General features: G+C 43.2%; 1 long non-coding RNA gene across 1 annotated transcript; it reads right to left on the reverse strand.

Moving 5' to 3' along the window:
* Window positions 1-5,240: 5,240 nt before the first annotated feature.
* LOC116979391 lies at window positions 5,241-16,502 on the reverse strand. Its single transcript, XR_004413704.1, has 3 exons — window positions 16,469-16,502; window positions 15,983-15,984; window positions 5,241-5,252 (listed from the first exon to the last, which is right to left on the reverse strand). It is a non-coding gene; the product is annotated as an uncharacterized LOC116979391 (long non-coding RNA).
* Window positions 16,503-19,070: the final 2,568 nt, after the last annotated feature.

The following is a 19,070-nucleotide window of genomic DNA, read 5'->3' on the forward strand; positions in this document are numbered from 1 at the left end:
GGAGTTCAATAGGTAAAAATTCAGTGTTTGATTGCATGTTGAAAGATATGTTAATAGGTACATAAACTAATGAGTCAGTAATTATACATAGATGCAGTGAATTGGTAAGATAACATGGTTCTGGGAACAAGCAAAACCTGAAACTGAGTCATAACTCATTAAAGCATATTTTATTTTGTAGGCATCTAAGATTATAAATACAATCCATTACATGACTAATGCTTGACCACATCCAGCACATCCAGCATATTTAACATTCTTTGGAAACTCAGTACCCACACCCTTATCAGTTGAGCAAAAAAATCCATCAGGATTCAGAATTGGCCTCCAGCTTCCTACATATCCTGGCAAGACCAGTTGGTATGAGGACAGCCAATTAACAAGTTCTGTCAGCTCAATGCTCTACCACATAATCTTAAAGGCTTGTAACATGTTGCTTCATGATGAAGCTGGAAATATGGGGCTCTGCATGTAGCAAAGAAGAGCGAGAAGCCAGAGGAATGATTAACATTTAAAGAGCAACAGAAGATAACTAAAAAGGCAATACGGGGAGAAAAGATGAGGTACGAAGGTAAGCTAGCCAAGAATATAAATGAGGATAGTAAAAGCTTCTTTAGGTAAGTGAAGAGGAAAAAATTAGTTAAGACCAAAGTTGGACCCTTGAAGACTGAAAAGGGTGAATTTATGTACTTTGTATCAGGTACTTTGGATCCATCTTCACTAAGGAGAACACAAACAATCTTCCTGATGTACTAGTGGCCAGAGGAACTGAAGGAAATCCACTTTAGGCAGGAAATGGTGTTGGGTAGACTGATGGGACTGAAGGCTGATGGTCTGCATCCCAGGGTACTTAAGGAAGTGGCTCTAGAAATTGTGGACGCATTGGTGCTCATTTTCCAATGTTCTGTAGATTCAGGATCAGTTCCTGTGGATCGGAGGGTAGCTAATGTTATCCCACTTTTTAAGAAAGGCGGGAGAGAGAAAACAGGGAATTATAGACCAATTAGCCTGACATCGGTGGTGGGGAAGATGCCGGAGTCAATCATAAAAATGAAATAGCAGCACATTTGAATAGCAGTAACAGGATCGGTCCGAGTTAGCATGGATATATGAAGGGGAAATCATGCTTGACTAATTTTCTGGAATTTTTTGAGGATGTAACTAGGAAAATGGACAAGAGAGAGCCAGTGGATGTAGTGTACCTGGACTTTCAAAAAGTCTTTGATAAGTCCCACATAGGAGATTAGTGGGCAAAATTAGGGCACGGTATTGGGGGTAGAGTGCTGACATGAATCGAAAATTGGTTGGCAGACAGGAAACAAAGAGTAGGTATTAACGGGTCCCTTTCAGAATGGCAGGCAGTGACTAGTTGTGTACCGCAAGGTTCGGTGCAGGGACCACAGCTATTTGCAATATATATTAATGATTTAGATGAAGGGATTATAAGTGACATTAGCAAATTTGCAGATGACACAAAGCTGGGTGGCAGTGTGTACTGTGAGAAGGATGCTATGAGAATACAGGGTGACTTGGACAGGTTGGGCGAGTGGGCAGATGCATGGCAGATGCAGTTTAATGTAGATAAATGTGAGGTTATCCACTTTGGTAGCGAAAACTGGAAGGCAGATTATTATCTAAATGGTGTCAAGTTGGGAAAAGAGGAAGTACAATGGGATCTGGGTGTCCTTGTTCATCAGTCAATGAATGTAAGCATGCAGGTACAACAGGCAGTGAAGAAAGCGAATGTCATGTTGGCCTTCATAACAAGAGGAGTTGAGTATTGGAGCAAAGAGGTACAGGGCCCTAGTGAGACCACACCTGGAGTATTGTGTGCAGTTTTGGTCTCCAAATTTGAGGAAGGACATTCTTGCTATTGACGGAGTGCAGCATAGGTTCACAAGGTTAAATCCCGGGATGGTGGGACGAATGCTGAGAGAATGGAATGGCTGGGCTTGTATACTCTGGAATTTAGAAGAATGAGAGGGGGTTTTATTGAAACATATAAGATTATTAAGGATTTGGACAGAGGCAGGAAACATGTTCCCGATGTTGGGGGAGTCCAGAACCAGGGGCCACAAATTAAGAATAAGGAGTAATCCATTTAGGATGGAGATGAGGAAACACTTTTCACACAGAGAGATGTGAGTCTGTGGAATTCTCTGCCTCAGAGGGCGGTGGAGGCCGGTTCTCTGGATACTTTCAAGACAGAGCTAGATAGGGCTCTTATTGTCTATTGTCTATTGTAAGCCAAAGTTGCAAGTTAGTTAGGGAATATAGTGGAAGAACTGCAACGGGTCAAATGTTCTGAGCAATTAGTCACTACTCCCTACAAATGCGACAAATGGGAATTTCACAGGATAGTTTCACACATATTAATCACTATTCCAATCATCAATTGGAGGGAACCTTCTTCAACTATGCTGTTGTAAGTGGATAACGGTGTTGCATGTGGAGTAACTTAATGGGTCAGGCAGCACCTCTGGAGGATAAGGAGAGGTGACATTTCGGATTGAGACCCTTCACATTGTGATGATTTAAACCAGAATCAAGTTCTTTTGGACATCTCCAATGAGAAGTATTTACCTTCAATTATAGTTTTTTCCTGATTTGATGAAATCTGTTGTAATTCTGGCATTAACCTCTGTCCTCTATGATGATGATTGGATTGAGTGATTCTGGTAAATTACAAACTGTATATCAGTAAGAAAGCTAATGTTATTTGATGACGTTGGCAATAATTCCTTACATCTCTGGACAAAAGATTGGCTGTAGAATAATAGACTGTGTTGAATTTATAAGCTACTGTTTGTATATGATATATTTGGACAGCCTTCCACATCATTGCATTGACACCAATGTTTTGCTCTGTTGGAACAGCTTGACCAACTGAGTAGCCGACCTTGGTGTTCAGGTTTTCAGTATTAAAGAGAGGACTTTAATCAGAATTTGTGTCTGTTGCTCAGGGCACTCAGCTATTTCTGAACAAAATTGTCTGGACACTGAGTATTTAGATGGTCGGAACTTCATTTTCATGGAGGATGAATGATTATTCACTCGTTACTTGTGACCAACATTTCAGTTTAGTTCTTGCGCTGGACTTCAGGTGCATTGTGAATGGAGCTAATATTGGAGATTACATCTCTTGCTAAGTATCTACTTTCAGGGCTCTTACATAGAAACATAGAAAATAGGTGCAGGAGGAGGCCATTTGGCCCTTTGAGCCAGCACCGCCATTCATTGTGATCATGGCTGAACGTCCCCAACCAATAACCCATGTCTGCCTTCTCCCCATATTCCTTGATTCCACAAGCCTCTAGAGCTCTATCTAACTCTCTCTCAAATCCATCCAGTGATTTGGCCTCCACTGCTTTCTGTGGCAGGGAATTCCACAAATTCACAACTCTCTGGTTGAAAACGTTTTTTCTCACAGTATTAAATGGCCTCCCCTTTATTCTAAGACTGTGGCCCCTGGTTCTGGACTCGCCCAACATTAAGAACATTTTTCCTGCATCTAGCTTGTCCAGTTCTTTTATAATTTTATATGTTTCTATAAGATCCCCCTCATCCTTCTAAACTCCAGTGAATACAAGCCTAGTCTTTTCAATCTTTCCTCATATGACAGTCCCGCCATCCCAGGGATCAATCTCGTGAACCTACGCTGCACTGCCTCAATCACAAGGATGTCCTTCCTCAAATTAGGAGACCAAAACTGTACGCAATACTCCAGATGTGGTCTTACCAGAGCCCTATACAACTGCAGAAGAACCTCTCTACTCCTATACTGAAATCCTCTTGTTATGAAGGCCAACATTCCATTAGCTTTCTTCACTGCCTGCTGTACCTGCACGCCAACTTTCAGTGACCGGTGTACAAGGACACCCAGGTCTCGCTGTAGCTCCCCCTTACCTAACCTAACCCCATTGAGATAATAATCTGCCCCCTTGTTTTTGCCACCAAAGTGGATAACCTCACATTTATCTATATTATACTGCATCTGCCTCGCATCTGCCCACTCACTCAACCTGTCCAGGTCACCCTGCAACCTCCTAACATCCTCTTCACAGATCACAATGCCACCCAGCTTTGTGTCATCCGCAAACTTGCTAGTGTTGCTCCTAATTCCCTCTTCCAAAGCTTTAATATATATGGTAAACAGTTGTGGCCCCAACACCGAGCCTTGCGGCACTCCACTCGCCACTGCCTGCCATTCTGAAAAGGACCCGTTCATTCCTACTCTTTGCTTCCTGTCTGCCAACCAACTTTCTATCCACGTCAACACCCTACCCCCAATACCATGGGCTCTAACTTTAGTCACCAGTCTCCCGTGCGGGACCTTATCAAAGGCTTTCTGAAAGTCTAGATACACTACATCCACTGGCTCCCCTTCATCCATTTTACTTGTCACATCCTCAAAAAATTCCAGAAGATTAGTCAAGCATGATTTTCCTTTCATAAATCCATGCTGACGGATTAATACATTTACTGCTATCCAAATGCCCCATCATTACCTCTTTATTAATTGACTCCAGCATCTTTCCCACCACTGAAGTCAGGCTAACTGGTCTGTAATTCCCCGTTTTCTACTCGCTCCTTTCTTGAAAAGTGGAATAACATTAGCTATCTTCACATTCTATTGTTCAACATTCAATGCCTCCTTTGTAGGAATGCGATTCATTCTAAATTATGTGTAGGAAGGAACTGCAGATTCTGGTTGAAACAGAAGATAGACACAAAATGCTGGAGTAACTCAGAGGGATCGGCAGCATTTCTGAAGAGAAGGAATGGGTAACCCAAAATGTCACTCATTCTAAGTAATGTATGGCACCATTCCTGATATCATTTTATAGCCTTCATGTGGTGCCAAAGTTGATATCCTGACATGGGATAATCACCTATTCATCATCTATTCCTTTTTTCCAGTGATGCTGCCTGATCTGCTGAGTTAATACAACATTTTGTGTCAATCCATGGGATAATCTACCCTTCTATTGCAGCTAGGAGAACATCACTTGGATGTTGAGTTCTGTTTTTGATAGTGAAGGTTGGTCAACGCCATGTACCAAGTTGACAATTGTGGCTTATGTTTCTGCTGCCAAAATTGTATTTCCTTATTAGTCTCATTGTAATATCAAGATCTGTTCTTACTACAATGGTAGTGAAAGCCAAAAGACGGATGATGCACTCATGGTGGAGAAAAGCATTTTCTTGACAATCGTCAGCTAATGGTTTTGTGGGGAGTATGTGTGAGTGTGCTCCAGACTTTCACACTTGTGCATTACATTGTGGACATGAGGAACATGTGGAAGTCATTTGTGACTACACCTGACCTCCTGCTCCACAGCTTGACTCGGCACACAATGGCAGAGTGGGTGACCCGAATCTGGCCTCCAGCATGTCCCTCATTCCATGCTGTGATGTGTGTGAACAGATATGCTTCATTTTGGTTCCTCTGCTTGATAGCAGCCACAGCCAGAACATCCAGAATGGCGCATTCACTGAAAAAGTAAATTAAGGGAAATTTTAATTTTATTAAATTAACAGAATGAATTAAAACAATTATTTACACATTTGAATATAGTTTTATTTTCCATCTGAAGAATATCTCTCCACACATATTCTACTTAACTGCCATTCATGTTCTAATTTCTGAATCGACATTCTCTCCTTGTGCTTATTTTAACAAATAAGACCAACCAAAGTATCTGAGACCTATTGAAGCATCTGAACTGCATGCTCCCCAGTACCTTCCCTTTCTTAATCTGCTCCTCCATTTTAGACATTAGACAATAGACAATAGACAATAGACAATAGATAATAGACAATAGGCAATAGGTGCAGGAGTAGGCCATTCGACCCTTCGAGCCAGCATCGCCATTCACTGTATTTATGGCTGATCACCCACAAACAGTACCCCGTTCCTGGCTTCACCCCATATCCCTTGACCGCTATCTTTAGGAGCTCTATCTAATTCTCTCTTGAAATCATCCAAAGAATTGGCCTCCACTGCCTTCTGTGGTAGAGAATTCTACAGATTCACAACTCTCTGGGTGAGAAAGTTTTTCCTCATCTATGTTCTAAATCACCTACCCCTTATTCTTAAACTGTGGCTCCTGGTTCTGGACTCCCACAACATCGGGAACATGTTTCTTGCCTCTAGCGTGTCCAATCCCTTAATAATCTTATATGTTTCAATAAGATATCCTCTCATCCTTCTAAATTCCAGTGTTCAAGACCAGTTGCTCCATTCATTCAACATATGACAGTCCCACCAACCCGGGAAATAACCTCGTGAACCTACACTGCACTCCCTCAATAGCAAGAATGTCTTTCTTCATATTTGGAGACCAAAACTGCACTCAATACTCCAGGTGTGGTCTCACTAGGGCCTGTACAACCTCAGAGGGACCTCTTTGCTCCTATACACAACTCCTTGTTATGAAGGCCTACATGCCATTAGCTTTCTTCACTGCCTGCTGTACCTGCATGCTTACTTTCAGTAACTGATGAACAAGGACACCCAGATCTCGTTGTACTTCCCCTTTTCCTAACGTTACACCATTCAAATAATAATCTGCCTTCCTGTCCTTGCCACCAAAGTGGATAACCTCACATTTATCCACATTAAACTGCATCTGCCATGCATCTGCCCACTCACCCAACCTGTCCAAGTCACCCTGCATCTTCATAGCATCCTCCTCACAGTTCACACTGTCACCCAGCTTTGTGTCATCTGCAAATTTTCGAATACTTTTAATCCCTTCATCTAAATCATTAATGTATATTGTAAATATCTGCGGTCCCAACACCGAGCCTTGCGGTACCCCACTAGTCACTGCCTGCCATTCTGAAAGGGAACCGTTAACCTTACTCTTTGTTTCCTGTCTGCCAAACAATTTTCTATCCATGTCAGTACCCTCCCCCCAATACCATGTGCTCTAATTTTGCCCACTAATCTCCTATGTGGGACCTTATCAATGGCTTTCTGAAAGTCAAGGTACATTACATCCATTGGCTCCCCCTTGTCCATTTTCCTAGTTACATCCTCAAAAAATTCCAGAAGATTAGTCAAGCATGATTTCCCCTTCCTAAATCCATGCTGACTTGGCTATCCAGTCACTGCTATCAAAATATGCCGCAATTTCTTCTTTTATAATTGACTCCAGCTATAATCTGATTCATCATAATTTCGTCTTTTATCCCGGATTCTCCAGGGGCCTGCCCTTTTAAGTGACTATTAGAGAGTTACTTTAGGGCAGTAGACTATTTTCCTCCTTCTCTTATCCAGTGAGTAATGGATAAAACAAATTAATCTCCTCCAGGAAACTGAGATGTTCATCTGTTGAAATGAGATGTGTGATGGTGGTGAAATTCTACCGTTATATATATTTGTCAGGCAGAGAAAATTATGCACTTAATGTCCCCATCGCGAGATCAAGTGAATAATAAATGAGTACAAACAGAAAATGCTCATTAGAACTCGGCTGAAAGGTCATTGACCTGTACGACTCATGTCTCCCTTGCCTATTTATGTTTTAAAAGGGCCAGTAATTCAGTTAACACTGGCTGTTCAGAAACCCTGACTAAGCAATCTTAATAAATAGCAAAAGACCAGAGTACCTTAATCTGTGGTGAAATACCTTAAGTTACATTTGTGAAATTATAATACCATCCCCAGGGCCTGACGGCATCTATCCCAGGTTAATGTGAGGTGCAAGAGAGGAGATTACAGGAGCATTGACAAAGATCTTTGCATCTTATCCAGCTCATGGTGAGGCCCTGGAGGACTGGAGAATAGCCAATATTCTTCCTTTGTTTAATAAGGGATGTAGAAGGAATCTAAGGAGTTATAAGCATGTCAATCATAGGGAAGTTATTGGAAAGGGCTTTTCGGGATAGGCCAGTCACAACCAGCACAAGGATACCCTCTTATATAGAAACATAGAAATTAGGTGCAGGAGTAGGCCATTCGGCCCTTCGAGGCTGCACCGCCATTCAATATGATCATGGCTGATCATCCAACTCAGTATCCCGTACCTGCCTTCTCTCCATACCTTCTGATCCCCTTAGCCACAAGGGCCACATCTAACTGCCTCTTAAATATAGCCAATGAACTGGCCTCGACTACCCTCTGTGGCAGAGAGTTCCAGAGATTCACCACTCTCTGTGTGAAAAAAGTTCTTCTCATCTCGGTTTTAAAGGAAGGAACTGCAGATGCTGGTTTAAACCGAAGATAGACACAAAAAGCTGGAGTCGTTCAGAGGGACAGGCAGTATCTCTGGAGAGATGGAATGGGTGATGTTTGGGTCGAGACCCTTCTTCAGACTGGTTAGGGACAAGGAAAACGAGAGATATAGACAATAATGTAGAGAGATAAAGAACAATGAATGAAAGATTTGCAAAAAAACTAATGATAGTAAAGGAAACAGGCCATTGTTAACTGTTTGTTGGGTGAAAACGAGAAGCTGGTACTACTTGGGTGGGGGAGAGGGAATGCCAGGGTTACCTGAATTTAGATAAATCAATATTCATACCACTGGTCTGTAAGCTGCCCAAGTGAAATATGAACTATAAGGATATCTTCTACTTCTCTACCCCGGTGTGCCATGTTAAACCCTACAATTACTCATGTTTGTCCCTGGGGCAATCCACTGACAAATGAAAGAGGCAAGCTTCTTTATTAAAATCAAAATAAACTTTATTCAAAGTAAATAATATGTACAATACAGGAACTGTGCAAAATATCTTCTAACTTTCTCAGAGACTATACATACATTCGATTTGTCGTTATGTCGTGGTTTCACAATTTTACCCCCCCCATCCTTGCCACTCATGTGGCCCCCTGGGGTGAAATCCCTTCCCTTATTTGTGGGGCATCTCCAGCACACCCTGCCACCCAATGTCCAGCAACGAAGGACTCCAGAATGTTGCCCTCCTCCATAGAGCCTTGGTTTTGGTTGCACCAAGCTTCTGTGCATCCCTCAGCACGTACTCCTGCAGTCTGCAGCAGGCCAGTTGGCAACATTCCCTGACTGACATCTCGCTCTGCTGGGAGGTGAACAAAGTTTGGGCAGAGCTAAAAGCATTTTTTACTCAGTTGATGACCTTCCAGCAGCACTCAACTTCCATCTCCGAATGTGTCCCTGGGAAAAGTCTGTAAATCAGGGAGTCCACTGTTATGAAATGGTTCAGAATAAACCGTGACAGGGACCCTTGCAAACCTTCCCAGACTCTCTTTGCAAATCCACACTCCGCGTTCGAGGTGGGCAACCATCTCCTCTCCATAGCAGCCGGTGACCGGTCAGATCACCCTTCCTGACAGTGGTATCTGTTGAGTGGGAGCGCCGTCAAGTATGGTTGCCCAGCCTGCAGCTGCCTGTCCTTCCACCCTTTAAAAAAAACATTTAGTATGTTAAAAAGTTTTGTTTTGGAGGTCTAATCTTTTTTATGTGGGGGGTGGGGAGAAGAAGGGGGAAACTATACTTCTCAGTCCCAACCAGGTCTGAGATGCGGCTTTTCTCCGAGCCGTATCTTTGCCCCATCCTCGCGGCCTACCAATGGAACTGGAACGGCGTTTCCTGCCGGGACCGGCCAGAACTTCAATTTTGATATTTACATTGAGATTCAATAGAATTGCAAATAGGAAAGCAGTTTCAAGCGCATTAGAATTCATAGTTAGGTAACATGTCAGTTGAGGTAAACCAAAGCTTTGAACATTTCCTTGCACCTGCTGTCTGATAAAATTAAGCACATTGACATGAAGTGCCATGTGTATACAAATAATGTATACAAACCTTTTGCTCCTCAGCTTGACAGGGCTTTCTAAGGGCTTTTAAATGTCATAATAATTTTTGACTAATAATGTTTGTACATTTTTATGAGGATAAAACTGGTATACAAAGCGAAAAAAAAACTGCTGGAGGAACTCAGTAGTTCAGGCAGCGTCAGTCTGAAGAAAGTTCCCGACCTGAAAAAATTGTCTGTCCATTTTCCTCCACAGATGCTGCATGACCTTCTGAGTTCCTCCAGCACTTTGTATTGTGCTCAAGATTCCATATCTTCAGCCTCTTGTGTCTCCAAGGACATCAGGAATCTATGTTTTGCCATTATTGGGAATACATATTGTAGCTTTAAGGGCCTGTCCCACTTGGGAGCCCCCACCGCGACCTCTGGCGAGTTTGCCCACGACCCGTAGTCGCAGCAGGAGGTCTTCGTCACTCTCCTTCATACTCGAGAGTGGTCTCCGCATAGTTGAGGCTTCAGCTAGGTCGGGCACATTTTTCAAGATGTTAAAAATTGACCGCGACTAAAAATAGGTCGCTGTGGGAAAAATAGATACTTTTTTAGTCGTAGGTCTAGTCGAAGTCGGACGTAGTAGGTCGTGATGCTAGTTGTAGGTACTCGAAGGTGGTCGAAGGTAGTCGAAGGTAATAGCTCCGGGGTGAAAAAAAGTGAGTAGAAAAAAAAGGTGATGTAAACAGCAGCACCACACCTCTGTCACCCCAGGGCATATTTATTCATAGCTGGAGAGTTTTTTGTGGAGGAGACTTGTGTTTTAGAGATGGCACCAAAAAGGCAGCAGCGCAGGGGGAGGGCACAACCCTAAAAAACACCTGCCATGCAGGTGTTGCCCACCCAGGAGGAGGAGTAACAGGAGGTGATTCCACAGGAGGTGATAGTGCAGGAGGAGGTAGCCCTGCATGAGAGACCCCTGGAGGATGAGACCAGGGTGTAGTATATGTCCCCACCACCACCCCATCCTTCACTGCCTCATTTGAAGGCAGAAAAGCAGCCCTTTCTCCTGTGTCTGACACAGCATCAGAGGCAGATGCCCCATTGGTGGTGAGGGAGGGCTGAAGGAAGGTTATGCCCTACACCTTCACCAGGCAACAGGAGGGGGACCTTGAGGAATGGTTCCAGCAGAATGCCATCCTGTACGATAAGGAGAATGAGGGGTACAGGGACAGGGACAAGAATGGCATGCTTACCATCCACTGCCCCACATGTGTGCTTAAAGTTCCATCTTTTTTCAAAGCCCAGCGCCACTCTCTTCCAGTCATCTGGTGTACTGGGACAGTCCATCACACCATCTCCATTCACCCATTGAGACCTCTTCTTGTGATTCCTCTTCACCCTTGCTCTTCCCCTTCGGCCTTTCTTAAAAGGCTGCTGAAGCTAAAGGGATACTGCAAACAGCAGTAGTTGTATTTTTACTAACATCCTCCAAACTAGTTCTTTCCTTGCTTGCATGGTTCAGAATGATTTAAAAAAAAACCTGGGAGGCATTTTTTAGTGAGAAAAAAATGCAGACATGACATCATTTTATCATTGGAGCTGTAGACACTCGTCACTGGTCGTTGTTAGTTTTCGTTGTGGTCCTCTGAGGTCGAAGGGGGTCGTGCTATTAGCAGACCAATTTGCCAGAGACCATCCTCGAGTAAAACTTACATGGTCAAAGCCAGTCTTCAACATAGTCGAAGGAGGTCGAAGGAGGTCGAAGGAGGTCTTCTTCATAGTCGAGGGAGGTCTTCAACATAGTCGTAGGAGTTCGTACACATAGTCGAGGAAGGCCTTAGGAGGTCGTATGTCACCGTGACCTTGATTTTTTTTAGTCGCTTAAGGTCGCCAGAGTTCACGGTGGGGGTCTCCCAAGTGGGACAGGCCCTTTATAGCTCAAAAGCAAAGGGATCATGTCTCCCTCTCTCTATGTCACACTGACCTCACAGCATGAACATTCACAGGGTTATGGTTCTCCCAACGCATTCTGTGATACCACTCTTTTGGTTAATCTTTTGGTATATAGGCTACACCCCACCAATGCGTACAGCCACAAACTCTCGTGGATTGTACAATCACCAATGCGTTCAGTCCCGATGTAGGCACATTGAGCATAAACTTAACTATAAACTGATCAGAGTAATTTCAAAAAGATTTTGGGTAAGGTTTCCCATCTGTGGTCAAAAGAAAAAAACTGCTTTAGCTGCTGGAGAAGCAACCTTGTCAGCTAATGATAAATACACTTCTGTAGGAAGTGGGAACCGTTACTATGATCTCAGTCTCCCTGCATAAGGGTCTGACTTTAGATTTACATGGTTACACTCGTCTGCATTATGAATAATTTTGCTACATAATGATTGATACATTGTTGAAACTAAAGGAGTCTCAGTAAATCGTAAAACATTACGCTGCAACACACCTTTCAAAACTAGTCAATGCTATCCTTTGATTGTTTCTGGTATAGTACACAAACTTAGGCTGGAAATGAATAGAATTTCGAAGTAATGGACTACAATCATATGACTTGTATTTTCATTTTGAAAGATAATTGATTTATTGCCTATCTCAAAATTCTATTAATGCATATTTGGAAATAATCGTGCTGAGTATTACTTCTATTTACAACAGAATACGCATGGATATGGTATAATTTGTAGCATGAATAAGGCAATAAATAGACAAAATAGGCCGATGAAGTGCAGTACATTACCATTGCCATTACAATCAGTAAAATAATTGTTTCTTTCAAGAATGTCATTAATCCAAACTAATAGCATTTGAAAGTATATGTTGCCAAATTATACATTCTCTCTCACACCACAGCATTCAGATTACTGAACCAAGATCCACAATAATTTGCTTACTTGCTTAATTTACATACAGGATTTGATTTGTGCATTGTGAATAATACACACTATACATAACCTTACACAGAAAATCTATGGAAATTGAAGCCAAAACTATAGCAAAAACACACCTAACTCAAAATGAGTTACCGGTACATCATAAATGTAGTTCTATAGATTAAAAATGAACAAATTTCATTTTCCAGCATGTTTTGAGGAACCAGACCATTTTATATTGAACTTCAAAACAGATTTGAGGGCAATGCTGGTGGAACTATTCATACAGCGGGGCAGACAGGACGGAGAGCCACACAATGAAAGATATTTGAAGAAGTATAACTACCTGTATCCTTCTCTGAATTCCTGTGGCTAGCTGTATATACTGCAAAACATAAAATCAACAGAAAAGTAGCGACCTTACCTCCACCAAATCTGGATTCATCTCCAAATACTTTATATTTAGGAAATATAAATACATATCAATCTGGGTGGCACCGTGGCACAGTGATAGATTTGCTGCCTTACAGCACCAGAGGCCTGTGTTTGATCCTGACTCAGGGTGCTGTCTGTGTTGAGTTTGTACATTTTCCCTGTGGCCGCTTGGGTTTCCTCTTGATACCCTAGCTTCCACCGACATTCCAAAGACATGCAGGTTTGTAGTTAATTGGCTTCATATGAACTGTGTACGATAGATATACTAGTGTATGGGTGATTGCTTGTCAGCGCTGACTTGGTGGGCCGAATGACCCGATTCCATGCTATCTCTCTAAAATTAAAACTAAAAATTAAATATAGAATAGTACTGAGGTGAAATCAGTTATCAGTTTTCCAAAATGTTCTGAAAAACTCAGGAATTTTGCCATCAAAATATTTTGGCTTGATGACCATGAAACAGAATTACTTTTCATTAATGACATTCCTCGGGGTTACCCGATCGATCAATCCATGGACTTGCAACAAACAACCAGGATGTATATAAAACAGAATGTGTAGCAAAGTTTAATCGTACACAGAGCTACTCGATGTATTTAATACAAAAGGTACACCTGTGATCTACTGAACTGTGCTAAGATAAACTTAAGGATGATACATCAACATATTAATAAATTCAAACTGAATTTATTGTACACTCAAAGGCAGATCGTCCACAGACATATGAAGAAAAAATCGAATTTTGCAGATGGTGGAATGGATCCAGTAATTAAAAACAAAGAACACAAAGAAGCTTTTGAGGCAATTTATAATGGTCAAAGTAATTTGCACTTCAAAACGAGCAGTAATAATAAATAATAATAATAAATTTTATTTGAGGGCGCCTTTCAAAAGTCTCAAGGACACCTTACAAAAATTAACAAGAGTAAAAAAAACATATTATCGGAATAAAATAAATAATAAATACATCACCAATACACAAATTAAAGACATAATTCGATCTAAAGACAAAAAATCAAAAACACAATGTGAAGAGAGAGCAGCGGCAGCCAAACCACGCCAGCGTCCACTCTCCCTTCCGACAGCCATCTTGGACACAAACTTAAATGTTCACTTACATACAAAAATCATCCCCCCACAATGGTTACCACTGTGGGGGAAGGCACAATGTCCAGTCCCCATCCCCAGTTCTCCCAAAGTCAGGCCTAATTGAGGCCTCCGCTATTGCCTCTATGGAGGCCCGATGTTCCTGGCCGTTCTGGCCGGGTGCTGTTGCCCTGGCGTCGGGAGAGTCCTCTCAGCGGCTAGGCCACCTGGAACGGCCGCTTCCTAACCGGAGACCGTGGCTTCCGAAGCCGACAAGGCCGTGCCGGTTTGGAGCTCCCAGGCTCCCGATGTTGAAGTCGGCGCCGCCCGCTCCGCTCTGCAAACCCGCAGCCCGGAGTTGATGAACTCGGCGGTCACAGCTCACCGGAGCTCCAGCGCGTCGATCCAGCGCGGTGACCCAGGCAAGGCATCGCCTGCTCCGCTCCGCGATAGCGCTCCAGCGCTGTGCCGCCACCGGAGCTGAGGTGCTGGGCGGTCCCCGCCAGGAAACGGCGCTCCACGCCCGCTGGTAGGCCACGAGGACGGGTCGACGGGGCAGCCCGGAGAAAAAGCTGCCTCACCGACCAGGTAGGGACCTAGAAATATAGTTACCCCCTTCACCCCACATTAAAAAGTCTAATTCTCCAACAAACAAAGCACAGGACTCATTAAAACTACCGAAAAAAAGTGAATTAAACAGACGGCTGCTGGTTAGCAGCCGTTCCCCAAGATGGCTCTGTAGTCGAGAAAGACACTGTAGTTGAGAAAGAAGTGTTCTGGTCAGATAACAGTTAATGTATATCATCATGATCGCCAGTAGATTGACCACCTTGATAGCCAAAGCATCAGCTCGCAATTTAGAGAAAGAGAATGTTGGAGGTTGTAACTACAGTCAGAATGGTACAATAGTGCTTTCTCAGTAAAGTAAAGGGAGATTATTAGAGAAATATAAGTTCTGGTTTGTGGTAATTTATTAAAATTGTGGGGTGTATTTTTGTACAGTCAATGGGTAGTTCAATATCTTCATGTCAGGTCACGGCAAGTTAAGTTAATTGTCATATGCACAATTACATTGAGTTACAGGTACAGGTCCACAAATTTAGTCTTATGGATGCCGACCATCTGGGTTCACAAATACTCCTAATACTGATTGACGAAACAAATAAGCCTATAACAATGATTGGTGACAATATAATCAGTCTGGAATCTTCCTTGGTCGCTGTCACAATGATTCAAAATATCTTGGCACAAGTTATTTAATGCCTGGTTAAAGTAGGCCAGATAACATAGCCACATTGAGTCATAGAGTGATACAGTGTAGAAACAGGCCCTTCGGCCAACTTGCCCACACCGGCCAACATGTCCCACCTACTGTAGTGGCCATTTGGCTTAAATCAATATGTTATAAATTATGGTAATTTGCCTTTTGTAATTTAATTTTGTCTGCCTGTAATTATGTGGGTGGGATTTATTACATAGCCAGGTTTGTTTGCTGCTGGGATTCTTGAGCAGAAGCTTGTAGTTTTTTAGTTTAGTCGAAGGAGCACGGGGGGTAAGCACAGCTTTCTACCATGCCAGAGTTTGACCATGAACGAGTTTGACTACGAGTAAGATCAAAATGTACTTAAACAAGAAGAAGTTTTGATGAATATCTGACTGTTTTTACTACATCTTTAAAGAAACTATAAATCAAGAGACTGTGTTTTGAGGATTTATCTTTGGATGAATTTGAATGTCTCATGGAGATCTCCCATGTGCAAAAAAGGCTATCTCCTTACCCCTTTTTCTTCAACATCGTGGCTAGAGGAAGAGATTCCTTGAACGATATAATAATCTCCCATTACATCTAGTCAAAAGCTACCTTACAGTCAGGAGGTGGTAGAATTGGTCCCAAAGAAGAGGGAGAGAAGATTGGGCTGGATCTCTGGAGAGAGATTACTGCCAAAAGAATTAGTTCCAGAAGAGGAACTGAAGACTGGTTCCTAGGAAGAGGAACTGAAGAAAATAGATCTCAGCCAGGGATTGGCTTCGAGATTTATTGCGATTTATCTAAGGGAGAAAATCTTCACCACAAAATCATGAGTGAAACAGCTATTGTATTATGCTGTGAATTTGAAAGCTGGAACGCTTTAATTCTGAACAGCTTCTTAATAAGTGGCAGTGAAAGTAAAGATCGATGTTGTGTTTTTGAAAAGATACAGGCTCTGAGAAGAGTCTGGAAAAAAGTATTAGAAGCAAGTTCTGCAAAGTTTTGGAAGGCAGCCAAGGGCGAGAGGGTGACTGAAGATCCAGGTGCCTGGCCTTGGTTTGTTTTGAAGCTGAGATAGGACACATTCTTTCTGAACTGAAGTCACTTCTATACTTTGTAAATATTTGGATGTTTTCTGAAAGTCCTGTTTGTTTTAGTTTCTTATCTGGTGTTTTGGAACATTCAGCAGCGACTGAAGCAAACTGAAGAGGTCACCTTTGTCCAATTAGCAGATTTGGCAATCTGCCAAGACCTGTTTAAATCCATGGACAAAATGGAGCAGGTGAGTCAGATGAGCTACAAGGTGGTGGAGAGAGGCCAAGATATGAGAAGAGACAAGTTAAATTCACCGAAAAAGCCCGAGTTGCATTTCTGAAAGAAAGCCATGAAAGAGAGAAACAAGTTATGGAAGAAGATGGTGAAGTTATTTGAAACCAGAAGAAACTAATGGAATCAGATGAGAATGTGAAGAAAGTACATTCTAATCCAGTTCAATTAATCAACCTTTGCCATGAGGTGGGGAAAAGCCATGCGTCATTGCTGGTTTTATCACTGCCTGAGGAGGGACGCGAAAGGCAAAATCAATGGTTTCAAGAGAAAACTGAATTTTTCGATGGTTTCATAGAAGAGGTGGAGGAGTGGTTTTCTGAAATTGTACCACAACTTACGCACTCTACAGTTGAAAGAGCTACACAACAAGGTGCTGAAATGGAAGAGGAGATTACACCACAAGATAGTGTCTCAAATGTATCTACACGAAGATCAGGACATAGATCTGGTTCTATAGCCGGTTCAGCGTCAAGCACATCTGCTCGAATGAAAGTTGAAGCTGATCTAGCCGCTCTCTCAATAGAAGCGGATGCCTTGGAGAATAAACATGGTTGAGCGACAATAAGAACAGCTGCAAGGAAAGATGAGGAGACAAGAAGACCAGCTGAAAGAAGAGATGATGCAACAAGAAGAAGAGAAGAGGCGATGAAAAGAACAGCTGGAACTAGCCACAAAGTTGTCAAATCGAAGAAGGAGATAATGGAAAGTTAGGGTTCAAGATGCGGCTCCAAAGCATCTGTGGGATGAACTCTTATTTGAGAAAAGGAAATACGCAAAAGGAAACAACAGCTAAATAAAATCTGCAGCCAGAGGATATCCGGCCTCGTGACTCAGAACTAGCACATAGCCAAAAGATGGACAAAACTTAATCTCAGCAACCGGGTGCTAGACCGAAGCAAATTAATCACGGGGCATCTGTCATGACTCGGGGCAAATCAACAACTCAGTACGCTTTTCCGAGGCCTGATACACAGGCTCGAACAAGCCAGTATGATTATCAGAGGCCTGTATATCATTCGTTTGCACCAAGCCAAGGATCTCAAGATGGATTGTAGATAAAAATGCTGGAGAAATTCAGCGGCTGAGGCAGCATCTATGGAGCGAAGGAAATAATCAACGTTTTGGGTCAAAACCCTTCTTCAGACTGATGTGGGGGTGGTGGGGGGGGGGGGGGCGGGAATAAGAAAGGAAGGGTGGAGCCAGTGGGCTGAGGGAGAGCTGAGAAGAGGAGGAGAAAGTAGAGAAGTCAATGTTCATACTGCTGGGGTGCAAACAGCCCAAGCGAGATATGATTAAGAAGGAGAAAAATGCAGCACCTCATATTTCGCTTGGGCAGTTTATACCCCAGCGGCATGAACATTGACCTCCAATTTCAGGTAGTCCTCATTGTCTCTTCCCCTTCTCAGCTCTCCCTTGCCCACTGGCTCCTCCTCTTCCTTTCTTCTCCCCCCACCCTACATCAGTCTGAAGAAGGGTTTTGGCCCAAAACGTTGCCTATTTCCTTCGCTCCATAGATGCTGCCACACCCGCTGAGTTTCTCCAGCACTTTTGTCTACAAGCGAAATATGAGGTGCTGCTTCTCCAATTTACGGTGGTCCTCACTCTGGCCATGGAGGAGGCTCGGGACAGAAAGGTTGGATTCGGACTGGGAGGAGGAGTTGAAGTGCTGAGCCACCGGGAGATCAGGTTGGTTATTGCGAACCGAATGGAGGTGTTCGGCGAAGCGATCGCCAAGCCTACGCTTGGTCTCACCGATGTAGAGCAGCTGACATCTAGAGCAGCAGATTGAATAGATGAGGTTGGAGGAGGTGCAGGTGAACCTCTGCTGCACCTGGAACAACTGTTTGGGTCCTTGAATGGAATCAAGGGGGGAGGTAAAGCGACAAGTGTAGCATTTCCTGCGGTTGCATGGGAAAGTGTCCGGAGAGGGGGTGGTTCGGGTGGGAAGGGACGAATTGACCAGGGAGTTACGGAGGGAGCGGTCTCTGCGGAAAGCATACAGGGAAGGAGATGTGAAGATGTGGCAGGGTCATGTTGAGGGTGGCGAAAATGTCGGAGGATTATTTGTTGTATGTGACGGCTGGTAGGGTGGAAGGTGAGGACAAGGGGGACTCTGCCCTTGTTACGAGTGGGGGGATGGGGAGTGAGAGCAGAGTCATGGGGTATAGAAGAGACCCTGGTGAGAGCCTCATCTATAGTAGAAGAGGGGAAACCCCGATCCCTGATGAATGAGGACATCTCCGATGCCCTGGTGTGGAACACCCTATCCTGGGTGCAGATGCGGCGTAGACGGAGGAATTGGGAGTAGGGGATGGAGTCCTTACAGGAAGCAGGATGGGAAGAAGTGTAGTCCA

Source organism: Amblyraja radiata, chromosome 12 (genome assembly GCF_010909765.2).
Source record: "Amblyraja radiata isolate CabotCenter1 chromosome 12, sAmbRad1.1.pri, whole genome shotgun sequence".
In the NCBI taxonomy this organism is placed as follows: Eukaryota; Metazoa; Chordata; class Chondrichthyes; order Rajiformes; family Rajidae; genus Amblyraja; species Amblyraja radiata.